Source organism: Eublepharis macularius, chromosome 4 (genome assembly GCF_028583425.1).
Source record: "Eublepharis macularius isolate TG4126 chromosome 4, MPM_Emac_v1.0, whole genome shotgun sequence".
Classification (NCBI taxonomy): domain Eukaryota; kingdom Metazoa; phylum Chordata; class Lepidosauria; order Squamata; family Eublepharidae; genus Eublepharis; species Eublepharis macularius.
In genome coordinates, this window is record NC_072793.1 from 126,957,796 (window position 1) to 126,971,624 (window position 13,829).

Genomic DNA, 13,829 nt, shown 5'->3' on the forward strand with positions numbered 1-13,829 from the left:
CTCTGTTTTAGTAGTTTTCTGGTTGCATGCACACTTCTCTGGGAAGCAGGCTGGTCTTGCTAACGTATCACTCGAAAGAACGCTGAACCTTTTTCATAATACTTTCCTGCTAACATTTTACAAGTGCAAGTTTTTACGGGACAGGGTAAAAGCCGGAACGAGACGGAACAGGCCGGAACGGGCACTAAAGAAATGCCAGTGCCACAAGAAAGAGGGGGATGGTCCAATGGAGCTGTCCCAGCCTCAGAGCGGGACCACAAGTGACGCCTGACACAGGTTGGACACTTGCCAGCTTCCCTCAAGTTTTGAAGGGAAATGTAGGCAGCTTGGGGGAATGTTGGACAAGTGACAGTTGAAAAGTCCATTGGACAGCAGTCAGAGAGTCAAGCTGCAAGACCAGGATGCCTACATTTCCCATCAAAACTTGAGGGAAGCTGACTAGTGTCCAACCTGTGTCAGGCGTCACTTGTGGTCCCGCTCTCAGTTGCTTTGGCAAGGAACTGGCCCTGCACACAAAGCAGAAATGGTCTAGTGTGTTGCTGTCTGACATAAATGCTGGGGGTTGCCTGCTCTTGGTCTAGGGGCTGTTCCAAAATTCACTTCATAAACCCACATACTGATCAAGAATACATGAATTCATGTTATGTATTTTTGGAATATTTGCAACTTTTAATATTACTGAGAAAACCCTCAATTAATCTCCAAATATTTTAACCTTTTGGCCTCAATCTATCTTGATATCTACTAGCAAAACACATACATGTGAGTACATTTAGCCTTCAGACTAAAAAATCCATAATGCAATGCAGTTCATCTAATCCAATCCCTTGTAATAAAAGAGCTGTCTCAGAATAGCTGCCCATATATGGGCGTTCTCAGTGGTGGCTCCTACTTTATGGAATGGCCTAGCTGAGGAGGCCAGGAAAGCTCCCATTCTCCTGGCCTTCTGTAAATGATGCAAAACCAAATTGCTGAAGGTTATTTGCTCAGACGGGAGGGCTGTACTTTAAGAAAGTGGTCTCAAGAGATCCATTATTAAAGGGATAGGGAACCCATCGGTAAAGGGATACGGAGAGATCACAGTCTTCATTATTATTGCTGTAAGAAGTGAGGGACCATAATTGCTATAAGTATGATCCTACTGGGTAGTTCCTTTGTTGTTTAATATACCAATCATGGAATTTGCTTACTCTCTGTTGCAACATTGTTAAATCTTTCATTCTTTCATTTCTCTTTCTTTAAATCTTGCAAAATCACATGTATATTGATGTCTTTGATATTGACAGTATTGTCTCATGCTGTGTAATCTGCTTTGAGTCTTTCTACTATTGTTTTTTAAAATAAAAATATATTACATGGGGGGAAAGGTGGACTATGAATAAATAAATAAAATCAAGATGTGTAAGATGGCTACTGAAACTGGACCTTATGGCACAGTCTCCTAACAGCATGCTCTTTGAGTGCACTTACCATTTGGAGAATTTTTTTGTCTATGCCATTACAAACTTTCTCCACTGGGAAGGTTTTGAATAGGCCTTCATGTGGAAACAGTTTTGTGTGGAGCAGGACTGTAGACGCCCCAGTTCAAATGCCATCTCACCTAAGAGCTCAGCCTAAGTCATGGTTCTCCAAGCTCTCTGGCTGAGATCTTTCACATCCTCTGTTACTTGATCCTTTTAACTGGAGATGCTGGAGTTTGAACCTAGGACCTTATGCATGCCAAGCAGCTGCTCTGTGTGTTCAGGCATAGCCCCCTCCCTAGGGAGGGGACCCTTTCTAGCACCAGCAGAGCTACACTAGATTGAGGGGGACTTTTCTGCCTCTCCCCTCCTGCTCCAAGTTTCCTATACCCCCCCCCCCAGTCAGAGTCTCCGAGGGCATGATTACTATCATGGGATGTTTCCATATCAATTTTTTTCCAAGTGCCAGCAATGGGAATAAAGGGGGGAGGACTGCAGTGGCACCAGGAATTTTATTTATTTATTTATTTATTCAATTTATATACCGCCCATCCCAGGGGCTCTGGGCGGTGAACAGTTAAAATGGATAAAAACAAAAACTAAAATCAATATACAAATAATAAAACAAATTAACAAGGTGCAGTGGTGGGGAGAACCTTCCCCACCCCAAAGGTGGGAGGCTGACATGGCACCGCCCCCTTCAATCACCAAACGCCTGGCGGAACAGCTCTGTCTTACAGGCCCGGCGGAACGATAATATGTCCCGCTGGGCCTGGGTTTCCATTGACAGAGCGTTCCACCAGGCTGGGGCCAGGACTGAAAAAGCCCTGGCCCTGGTTGAAGCGAGGCGGGATTCCTTAGGGCCAGGGACCACAAGTAAATATTTATTCGCTGATCGGAGCGATCTCCAGGGAACGTACAGGGAGAGGCGGTCCCGAAGATATGCCGGTCCCAACCCACTCAGGGCTTTAAAGGTAAGAACCAACACTTTAAACCTGATTCGGAATTCAAACGGAAGCCAGTGCAGCTGGCGCAGGACAGGTGTGATGTGTGACTGGTAAGGTATAACAGTCAGGACCCGTGCCGCCACATTCTAGACCAGTTGTAGTTTCCGGATCAGGCCCAGGGGTAGCCCAGCGTAGAGTGAGTTACAGTAATCTAGCCTGGAGGTGACCGTTGCATGGATCACTGTAGCCAGGTCCTGGGGCGTCAGGTAGGGGGCAAGTTGCCTGATCTGACGAAGATGGAAAAATGCAGACTTGGCAACCGCCGTGACCTGGGCCTCCATCGATAGGGAGGCATCCAGGAACACACCCAGACTCTTTACCACTGGCAAAGTTGCCAGTGGTGTCCCATCCAGGGCAGGGAGCTGGATCCCAACATCTGGCAGCCCCCGTCCCAGCTGCAGGACCTCCATCTTCACTGGGTTCAATTTCAGCCTGCTCTGTTTCAACCATGCCGTCACAGCCTCCAAAGCTCTGGCCAGATTGTCTGGGGCTGTGTCTGGCCGGCCGTCCATCAACAGAAAAAGTTGGGTGTCATCCGCGTATTGATGACAACCCAGCCCAAACCTCCGCACCAACTGGGCGAGGGGGCGCATATAGATGTTAAATAACATTGGGGAGAGTATCGCCCCTTGGGGAACCCCGCACACCAAAGGGTGACGGGCCGATAGATCTCCCCCGAGCGCCACCCTCTGTCCCCGACCCTGGAGAAAGGAGACCAGCCACTGTAAGACTGTCCCCCTAATCCCCACGTCGGCAAGGCGGCTGGCCAACAAATCATAGTCAACCGTGTCAAACGCTGCTGTGAGATCAAGTAACACAAGCAGCGCTGACCCACCTCGATCCAGATGCCTGCGAAGGTCGTCTGTGAGGGCAACCAAGGCTGTCTCCGTCCCATGGCCAGGACGGAAGCCAGACTGGAATGGGTCCAGGACTAGAGCATCATTCAGGAATTCCTGCAGTTGTACCGCCACCGCCCGCTCAATCACCTTGCCCAGGAACGGGAGGTTCGACACTGGGCGGTAACTGGACGGGTCGGTGGGGTCCAAAGATGGTTTTTTCAGGAGGGGCCGCACTACCGCCTCCTTTAACACTCCTGGAAAAACCCCAGAGCTCAGGGAGATGTTAACAATGGCCTCCAGATGGTCCCGTAGCCCCTCCGAGCTGGCCTTCACCAGCCAGGATGGGCAGGGGACCAGAGGACAGGTGGTTGGCCTCATCCCCTGCAGGATCCTGTCAACATCGTCCTGAGAGAGCAGGCTGAAATGGTCTAATACGGACCCAGAAGACGGCCAAGGCGTCTCCAGTTCCCTTACTGTATCAACAGTGGGTGGCAGGCCACGGCGAAGGGACAAGATTTTACCCACAAAATAGCTCGCAAAAGCCTCGCAGCCAATAGTTGAATTAAGAATTTGGTGGTCTCCCTGAGAGAGGGAGACCAAGGACCGAACTGTTTGAAATAATTGAGCCGGGCGTGAGCTAGCGGATGCAATGGAAGCAGCAAAGAAATCCCTCTTTGCTGCTTTCACTGCCACCTCATAGGCTTTCATAAACGTCCTATAAGATGTTCTTGCCTCTTCGTCGCGCCCCCCGCCTCCACACTCGCTCTAGTCGTCTCAGAGACCGCTTCATCTGGCGAAGCTCCTCGGTAAACCAAGGAGCTACCCGTTTGCGGGCTCGGAGAGGACGGCAGGGGGCAATAGCGTCGATGGCTTCGGAAAGACGGCCATGCCAATCATCCACCAGCTCATCTAACGTACTGCCAGGGGGCATCAGATCCCACAGAGCTGCCTGGAAACCAATTGGATCCATAAGCCTCCGCGGGCGAGCGTAAATCCACTCACCGCCCACCCGGGAAAGGAGCGGCATGCTCAGACGAGCCTTCAGAACAAAGTGATCAGACCATGGCACTGCATCATAGGCATCCAGGACCACCATCACCCCTGCCCCAAAAATCAAATCCAGCGTGTGACCTGCTTGATGCGTGGGAGCCGAAACAAACTGGGAGAGTCCTAGGGCCGCCATGGAGGACACCAGGTCAATGGCCTGCATGGAGGCATCGTCGTCAGCATGGACGTTGAAATCCCCGAGAACCAAAAGTTTCGGGAATTCCAAGGCCCAGCTGGCCACCGCCTCCAAGAGACCAGACAGGGAAGATGCAGGTGCAGTAGGCGGTCGGTACACCACGCATATTGCCAACCTCTCCTCGGCGTCCAACACTAGGCCCACACAATCAATGCCAGTAATTTTTGGGGTGGGGAGTGGTCTGAAGGAGAAAGACTCCCGAATGAGCAAAGCCACGCCTCCCCCCCGACCACTTGTCCGGGACTGGTGGAGGACCGTATAACCTGGGGGGGCTAGTCCTTTCAAAGCAACCGTCTCGCCCTCCCTCACCCATGTCTCGGTCACGCAAGCCAGGTCCACATTCAATGCTGCAAGATAATCTTGCAGCGTTTTGGTCTTATTATTTATGGACCTGGCATTGCACAGCGCCAGTGTCGGAGAGTGGTTTAATATCCTAGCCCCACAACAGGTATATCTTGGGATGGGACGCAGATTGGAAGGGCACCAAGCCCTACCATGTCTCAATGCCCTTCCCTTCCATAATCTGCTCCCACCACCATACCTCCTGCGTCCCCGGATCACTGGGATCCCCGACCCCAAGCCGGGGGTCGGGGGAATTGACTTGAAAATCGCATCTCTTCCATCTCCTGCAGGCAGAAATGCCTCCTGCAAGAGGAAAAGGATATTAGGATGTAAGCTCATGATTTTATCCTGTTCCGATTCATTTCTAGAGACAAAAATATTTTCTGGTCATGTAAAACTGCTGTAAGGATTACTGAGATAAACTGGGGTTATGTCGTGAAGGTAAAAAAAATTCGAAGAGCTTTTGATGAATATACCTTGTCCACTTCATAGGGGAAAAAACCTTTGGGAAATAAATTTTATAAAGTTGTAAATGGCAAAAAAACTGTTTGTGACTGCAAATACTTTAGAGCTGCAATCCTAAGAACATTTTCTTAGGAGTAAGTTCCATTGAATAAAATGAGAGTAGACCTGCTTGCTTCTGAATAGACCTGCTTGGGACTCCTCCTTTGAACACTATAATTCTGCTTACCTGCTTCTAACAACAATTTGTTTGTAAAAACTGGGACAGGGTAAAAGCCGGAACGAGACGGAACAGGCCGGAACGGGCACTAAAGAAGGGCCAGTGCCACAAAAAAGAGGGGGATGTGTTAGAGACACTCCAGAACAATATTTTAGAAATTAAAACTCTGGACTGCCCCGCTTTTATTAACCCGTTCCATGCCAAAAAGCTCCCGGAACATCACAAAACAGCCCGGAACGGGCACTAAAGAAAGGCCAGTGCCACAAAAAACAGTGGGATGTGTTAGAGACACTCCAGAACAATATTTTAGAAATGAAAACTCTGGACTGCCCCGCTTTTATTAACCCGTTCCATGCCAAAAAGCTCCCGGAACAGCACAAAACAGCCCGGAACGGGCACTAAAGAAAGGCCAATGCTACAAAAAACAGTGGGATGTGTTAGAGACACTCCAGAACAATATTTTAGAAATGAAAACTCTGGACTGCCCCGCTTTTATTAACCCGTTCCATGCCAAAAAGCTCCCGGAACATCACAAAACAGCCCGGAACGGTCACTAAAGAAAGGCCAGTGCCACAAAAAACAGTGGGATGTGTTAGAGACACTCCAGAACAATATTTTAGAAATGAAAACTCTGGACTGGCACCCTTCAATTAACCCTTTCCATGCCAAAAAGCTCCCGGAACAGCACAAAACAGCCCGGAACGGGCACTAAAGAAAGGCCAGTGCTACAAAAAACAGTGGCATGTGTTAGGGACTTCCGGTTTGGGATTCATGGAGGTCTGAAGCAGCTCCATTTGCGGAGCTGACCGGACTGCCGTTTTAAGTGGCCGGCGGGGGAAATTTAGCCCGCGGCCAACTGCTCTCAGGCGGAGAGCAGGCAAAGAATGCTAAAGACCCTAGGGTGTGCTAGATCTCGGACGAGGGGGGGCTCTGCGCAACGGGTCCCCTCCCGATCCTTGAGGTCCCACCCTGCGACAGGTCGGCTATGATCTCTGCGGCAGTTCTGGGGCCAATTCAGCTGGCATAAGACCTACATACCCAAGCTTCGATTGGGGAAAGAAGTGGAGAGGAGAAGTTATAATCGAAACAGCGATTACAGCCCGAGAAAAGTGAAGGAGAAGGTAAAGATCACTATCTTCTGATACGGGACAGATTGATAAAAGCAGAGAGGAAGAAAAGTAGATTTTCAAACTGCAACAGGCTAATAATAAGGAGGGGAAGACTCGGCAAGAGTTGTATTTGAAAAGAGGCTAAGTTTAAAGAAGTTATTAAAGGAATTGGACTATTGTTTTGAATACTTGCGGTTATGGAGCTGTGAGAAAAAGATACCATCGCGAGACCTACTGTGGGAAGTTGGGAGACAGGAAGTGCGTAATAACAATAGAGCTGCTGGAGAGAAGCGGCCCTTGCTGGAGGGCAGGAAGAAGGGAATCGCCATCTTTGAAAGGGGAAGGGTCGCGGCCTCAGCGGAAAAGGAAGTAGGCCATCTTGGATTACAAAATCATAGAGAAACCATAGAGAAAAGACGCCCGACATTTTGGACTCTTTAAAAATTAATTTTTGCAAGAAGACCGGGACATTTGAAATAAAAAGACATTAAATCTTACGCCACGGAGTTAAGGAAGAGAGCGGACTCGTGGGAGCGAGCCAAAGCAAGCCCCACGATGTCAAAAAAAGAGTGGCAATCGGCAATAGAAAACCTGGACAAAAAACTTTTAGATGTGATTAAAGAACTTAAGGACACGAAATTGGAGCTGATTAAAGAGGTTAAAGAGGTCAAACAGACAGTTAAATCGGAGCTGTCAGAAGTGAAAAAAGGTATGGAAACAATACAAAGTGAACTACAAGGAACGCAGTAGAGAGTTAAAACAGTAGAAGACGCGATGGAGAACTTAGCAGACACGCAACAAACAGAGATGAGACTGATGAGGGGAAGAATGTCGGTTGCAGAAACTAAACACATGGAGAAGCAGCTATGCTTTCGTGGCTTGCCAGAAGTGGAAGGAAAGTCAGCGCAAGAACAGATGACTGAGGTGTTAGCTGAATACCTGGGGAAGGAGGAGGAGGAAGTTGTGGCTATCCTAGACGTGGCATATCGTGTAAATTCGAGAATTGTAACCCAGAGGAAATTACCAAGAGACGTGATTGTGCAGTTTACGACGCGAAATATGAAAGAGAAGATTGTGACAAAACAGTTTCAAGATCCATTGGAGATTGATGGCAAGACGATTATCATAATGAAGGAATTACCTAGGTCAGTGTTATTAGATCGGAAAAAATACAAAGTGCTAATTCAGATCTTGAAGGACATGAAGATCAGGTACAGATGGGAGTTACCAGAAGGTGTGTCCTTTGAGTTTGGAGGGGCCAAAAAGCGTATCAGATCTGAGCGAGAGATGGAGCGATTTATAAGGGACAATGAAAAGGACTTACCAACAAGACCATGAGTATGGAGTGTAAAGTTTTATCTTGGAATGTAAATGGACTAAACTCACCAAACAAGAGAAAAAGTATTTTCCACTGGCTATTAAAACAAAAATGTGATATTGTTTGCTTGCAAGAAACCCATATTCGAAAGCAGGATGTAAAATATTTAAAAATGGGTAAATTGGGTAATGAATTTGTAGCGGCCTCTAATAAGAAAAAAAGAGGAGTGGTGTTGTATATAAAAGAGGAGCTACAGCCAAAATTTGTAATAAAAGACGTGGATGCCAGATTTATAGCAGTGGAATGTACATGGAACTTAAAAAAAGTATTGGTAGTCGGAATTTACGCACCTAACGGTGCAAAAGAGAGCTTCTTTGAGGATTTGAGGAAGCAATTAGAGGATCTTTCATACGACCAGATAATTCTTGCTGGAGACTTCAATGGAGTGACGAACTTGGAACTAGATAAAAAGACAATAACTGCACAAAAGAAAAGAGGATTGTTACCAAAGCTTTTTTTTGAGCTGATACAGCAGGAGACTTTAGAAGATGTATGGAGAAGAGAAAATCCTAAAAGTAGACAATTTACTTTTTACTCTTCAAGACACTGCACACTATCGAGAATTGATATGATCTGGGCCTCAAAAGACTTAGCGTTATGGACTAAGGAGGTAGAAATAATGCCGATGGTAGGCTCAGATCATAATCCAATCATGTGGAAATTAGGGAGGAGGAGAAAAAGGAAAGCATGGAGAATAAATGAGGACTTGTTACAGGAAGGAGAGAACGTGGAGATGTTGAGAAGAGAGACAAAGTTCTTCATACAATATAACGTGAATAAAGAAGTACCAACTGACAAAGTTTGGGATGCTTACAAGGCGGTAATAAGGGGCATACTAGTGGACTTAAATGGCAGAGTGAGAAAAAAGAAAGAGGAGAAGAGACAAGAGATTGAGGAGAAAATAAAAGCCAAAGAAATACAGTTAAAAAAGAGACCAGGGAAAAAGAAATTATACCAGGAAATTAAAATACTTCAAGAACAGCTGACAGCAATGAATAATAAAGAATTGGAGTGGAACCTTAAAAGATTGAATCAGAAAGCGTTTGAAGGAGCAAATAAACCTGGAAAGTATTTGGCTTGGCAACTAAAAAAGAGAAGGGAAAAGAAAATAATAAAAAAATATGTGAGGACAATAAAACGTATCTGGAACAGGCTACCATTAGTAGAGCCTTCTACAAATTTTACGCTAAGTTATACAATAAGAAAGAGGTGAATAAAGAATCAATAGCGACATATTTGGAGAAAATGAAACTCCCAGTAATTTCGGAAGCTTGGAGAAATAGACTGAATAATGAAGTAACGGATGAGGAAATAAGTAAGGCAATACAATCTGTAAATTTGGGAAAGGTGCCAGGGCCAGATGGACTTACGGCTAAATTTTATAAGACAATGGCCAATGAACTGGCACCATTCCTAAAAGAGGTGATCAACGGAGTTTTAAAGGATCAACGGATTCCAGATACCTGGAATGAAGCGAATATATCACTGATCCCTAAAGAAGGCCAAGACTTGACAAATGTGAAAAATTATAGACCTATATCGTTACTTAATAATGACTATAAAATCTTTGCGAAGATACTGGCGGAGAGATTGAAGGGGTGGCTTTCGGAAGTTATTGAGGAGGAACAAGCAGGTTTTTTGCCAGACAGACAAATCAGAGACAACTTGAGGACAGTGATAAATGCTATTGAATACTATGATAAGCGTTGTGATAAGGAGGTTGGTTTCTTCTTTGTTGATGCTGAAAAGGCGTTTGATAATTTAAACTGGGACTTTATGTTTGCCACTATGGAAAAGCTACAAATGGGAGAAAGATTCATTAGAGCAATTAAGGAAATTTACAGAGACCAGAATGCAGCAATTGTGGTGAATGATGAAGTGACTAAGAAATTAGCTATAAGTAAAGGAACAAGACAAGGTTGCCCGCTGTCTCCGCTGTTGTTCATTTTGGTATTGGAGATCCTGATGATACAAATACGACAAGATGATGAAATCCGTGGAATAAAAATAAAGGATTATTCTTATAAGGTTAGAGCATTTGCGGATGACATAATGCTAATTGTAGAAGACCCAATGGAGAACATGCCAAAAGTGATAGAGAAGATTAAGGAGTTTGGGGATTTGACAGGTTTTTATATCAATAAAAAGAAATCAAAGGTATTATGTAAAAACATGATTAAGCAAAAACAACAATCGCTAATGGAAGTAACGGAATGTGAAGTAACAAATAAGGTGAAATATTTGGGAATTGAACTGACTGCAAAGAACATAGACTTATTTAAAAACAACTATGAAAAACTATGGACTCAGATAGAGATCTGATTAAGTGGAACAGACTGAATTTGTCATGGTTGGGAAGGATTGCAGCAGTGAAGATGAATGTGTTACCAAGAGTAATGTTTTTGCTACAGACAATACCAATCATCAGAGACTCTAAGCAATTTGAAAAATGGCAGAGGAAAATATCAGACTTTGTATGGGCAGGCAAGAAGCCTCGAGTGAAAATGAAAGTTTTACAAGATGCAAAAGAAAGAGGCGGAATGCAACTGCCCAATCTAAGACTTTACCATGATGCAATTTGTCTAGTGTGGTTGAAAGAGTGGATGACATTAAAGAATAAGAAATTACTAGCTCTAGAGGGATATAAAAAAACATTTGGATGGCACGCATACCTATGGCATGATAAAGTAAAGGCGAACTCGATGTTCCTGCATCACTATATACGGAGAAGTTTATATACAATCTGGAAGAAGTACAGAATTTACTTACAAGAAGGAACCCCTTTGTGGGTAGTTCCATATGAGGTGATAGACCCGAGAGCTGTTGATAATGAGCAACAATGTTTAACTTACAAAGAAATAACTAGAATTGAAGCATCTAAACTCAGAATAAAGACTCAGGAGGAACTATCACCTTATTACGATTGGTTCCAGTACAGACAGATTAGAGATTTATATAACTCGGACTCTGTAAAGGGAGGTATACGAACAGAGAATTCGGAACTAGAGCAGACCCTTCTTAAAGAGGACAAGAAAAGAATATCCAAGGTATACCAAGTACTGTTGAAATGGTATACTGAGGATGAAATAGTTAAAGTACAAATGGTGAAATGGGCCATAAACTTCAACAAAGAAATAACAATGGAGGCATGGGAATACTTGTGGAAGACTACAATGAAGATATCGACATGCACCAGCATTAAAGAGAACATCTATAAAATGATCTATCGTTGGTACATGACACCAAAGAAGATTGCGCTAGGGAATTTGAATACTTCTAATAAATGCTGGAAATGCAGGAAGCATGAGGGCTCCCTCTATCATATGTGGTGGACATGTGAGGTAGCTAGGCAGTACTGGGGGGAAATAATAGGAGAAATGAGTGAGATTTTACAATTTCAAGTAAATAAGAACCCAGAACTCCTGCTACTAAACCTGGGAATGGAGGGAATTCCAGCCCATCATAGGACGTTGATATTTTACATGACGGCTGCAGCTAGACTTTTGTATGCGCAAAAATGGAAAGTACAAGAAGTGCCAACTATTGAAGATTGGATTTACAAATTGCTGTATATGGCAGAAATGGATAAAATGACAAGAAAACTGAGAAATCTGGACCCAGGACAGTTTAACACAGATTGGGAGAAGCTGAAACAATATTTGGAGAAGAAATGGGAGGTGGGAGGAGAACTGTGGCAGTTTGAGAACTATTGAAGTATAATAAAATGCAGAGGGGGGTGACTTTACCGGGGGGGAGAAGAAGTAAAAATGAACTTCTAAGCAGTTATGTTATTAGATTGATATATACAGAATAATAAATAGAATATTGATAGAATATAACTAATTATAAGGTTAACTATAAGGAATGATTAACTAATAATATTTTCTTTCCGATTTTGTACAATGTACCAAACTGAATATGTTTATATGAAGGTATATATGAGTCAAATTGATTGATATCATATATAGATCTATGATTGAAGGGAATAGAAATATCAATATAAACAAAACTAAACAGAAAGAAGAAGATAGAATTAATAATATATAGAGTATAAGTTAAGTTGGTTGATTTATATGATTGTATGGTTTATATATTTTACATAGTTTACGTTATACAGAAACATTTGAAAATGGAATTATGGGATAAATTGTTTATCCATTATGGGTACAGAGCATTAAAAATAGTTAAAGAAGTATTGCTTAGAATAAAAGGAGAATATACATTTGATTAGATAGAGGAATATATAAAGAGTAAGGGAAAAGGGACAAAGGGTTGGAAAACTGTTGGAAGTCAACAAAAAAGGGGGGGAAAGGGAGGGGGTTAGAAATTGGGAAATGGGAAAATTGACTGTGATGTGTAAATATATGATCCTAACCCAATAAAAAAATTTTCAAAAAAAAAAACAGTGGCATGTGTTAGAGACACTCCGGAACAATATTTTAGAAATGAAAACTCTGGACTGGCACCCTTCAATTAACCCTTTCCATGCCAAAAAGCTCCTGGAACAGCACAAAACAGCCCAGAACGGGCACTAAAGAAAGGCCAGTGCCACAAAAAACAGTGGCATGTGTTAGAGACACTCCAGAACAATATTTTAGAAATGAAAACTATGGACTGGCACCCTTCAATTAACCCTTTCTATGCCAATATGCTCACGGAACAGCACAAAACAGACTGCAGTTTTCTGCAGACTCGGGACTGAAAGCACACCCAGACCATGTTTTTCGCTTCCCTCCACCCCAACAATTATCTGTTGGTAGCCTGGGACTTAGCCTCAGGCGAAGAGGAGTTACCTGGCTGGATGCTCCAAGTAACAATAAAAAAATATGTCCTATTTTTTCATTTATTTATTTGTTTATTTATTTGAAAAAAGAATTAAGAGATGTCCGATTAATATTTATAATAAACCAAAAAAAGGAATCCACTTTAAGGATTGCTTCCCATAGACCAATTCAGTTAGAGGGTCAAAATGAAGGTGAGTGCAAAAATGATGCGAAGGGTGTGTGTGTTTGTACAGTGAACAGTGGATTAATGTGAACAAAATCGGTGATGCAAAAATTCGTGACAGCTTGGTTGGAAAGCTGCATGAAGTATTGGTATCTGAAGAGGGTTTTGACTACAGTGTCAGCAGGTGCTTGGAGAGACGGTTCAAGCATACAGGAGGGAACAGCAGAGCTGATTTGAAGAGAAGGAGACTGGGTAAGGTTGCAACCTCCAGATGGAGCCTGGAGTTCTCCTGGAATTACAGCTGATCTCCAGATAAGAGAGACCACTTGTCTGCACACAACACACACACACGTCAGTGCCCAGGCAGCCAGGAGGGCCAATAAGGCTGGCTAGGCAAGAATCAGCCAGTGGTCTAGTGGTGCAGAAAAGCCTGGTGCTGCAGCTGCTGCCTATCCTCCTCACTTGGCTTGCCTTTGCCTCAGTTGCCCCATCAGTGATCCCTCTTGATCAGAGACACCAGCCACAGATGACCAATGATGAGGCAAGTGAGGCAAAGACGAGCCGAGGGAGACAGGCAGCAATAGTCCTTGGCTTCACTGTGGTGCTGCCTCCTGCTGCTGGCTTGTACTTGCATGTTAGCCCATTACCTGTTGGATCTCCTCCAGATGAGGCAGTGTTGATGGAAGAGGGATGGGGCCAATGGTGAAGAACCATTTTCCATGGCTTCTTTGGCAACCCTGTCCACCCCCATTGCCATGTCATAAAGATGATCCATTTCAGTCTGATTGTTGCCCTCATCATGGCACACTAAGATCATTTGTT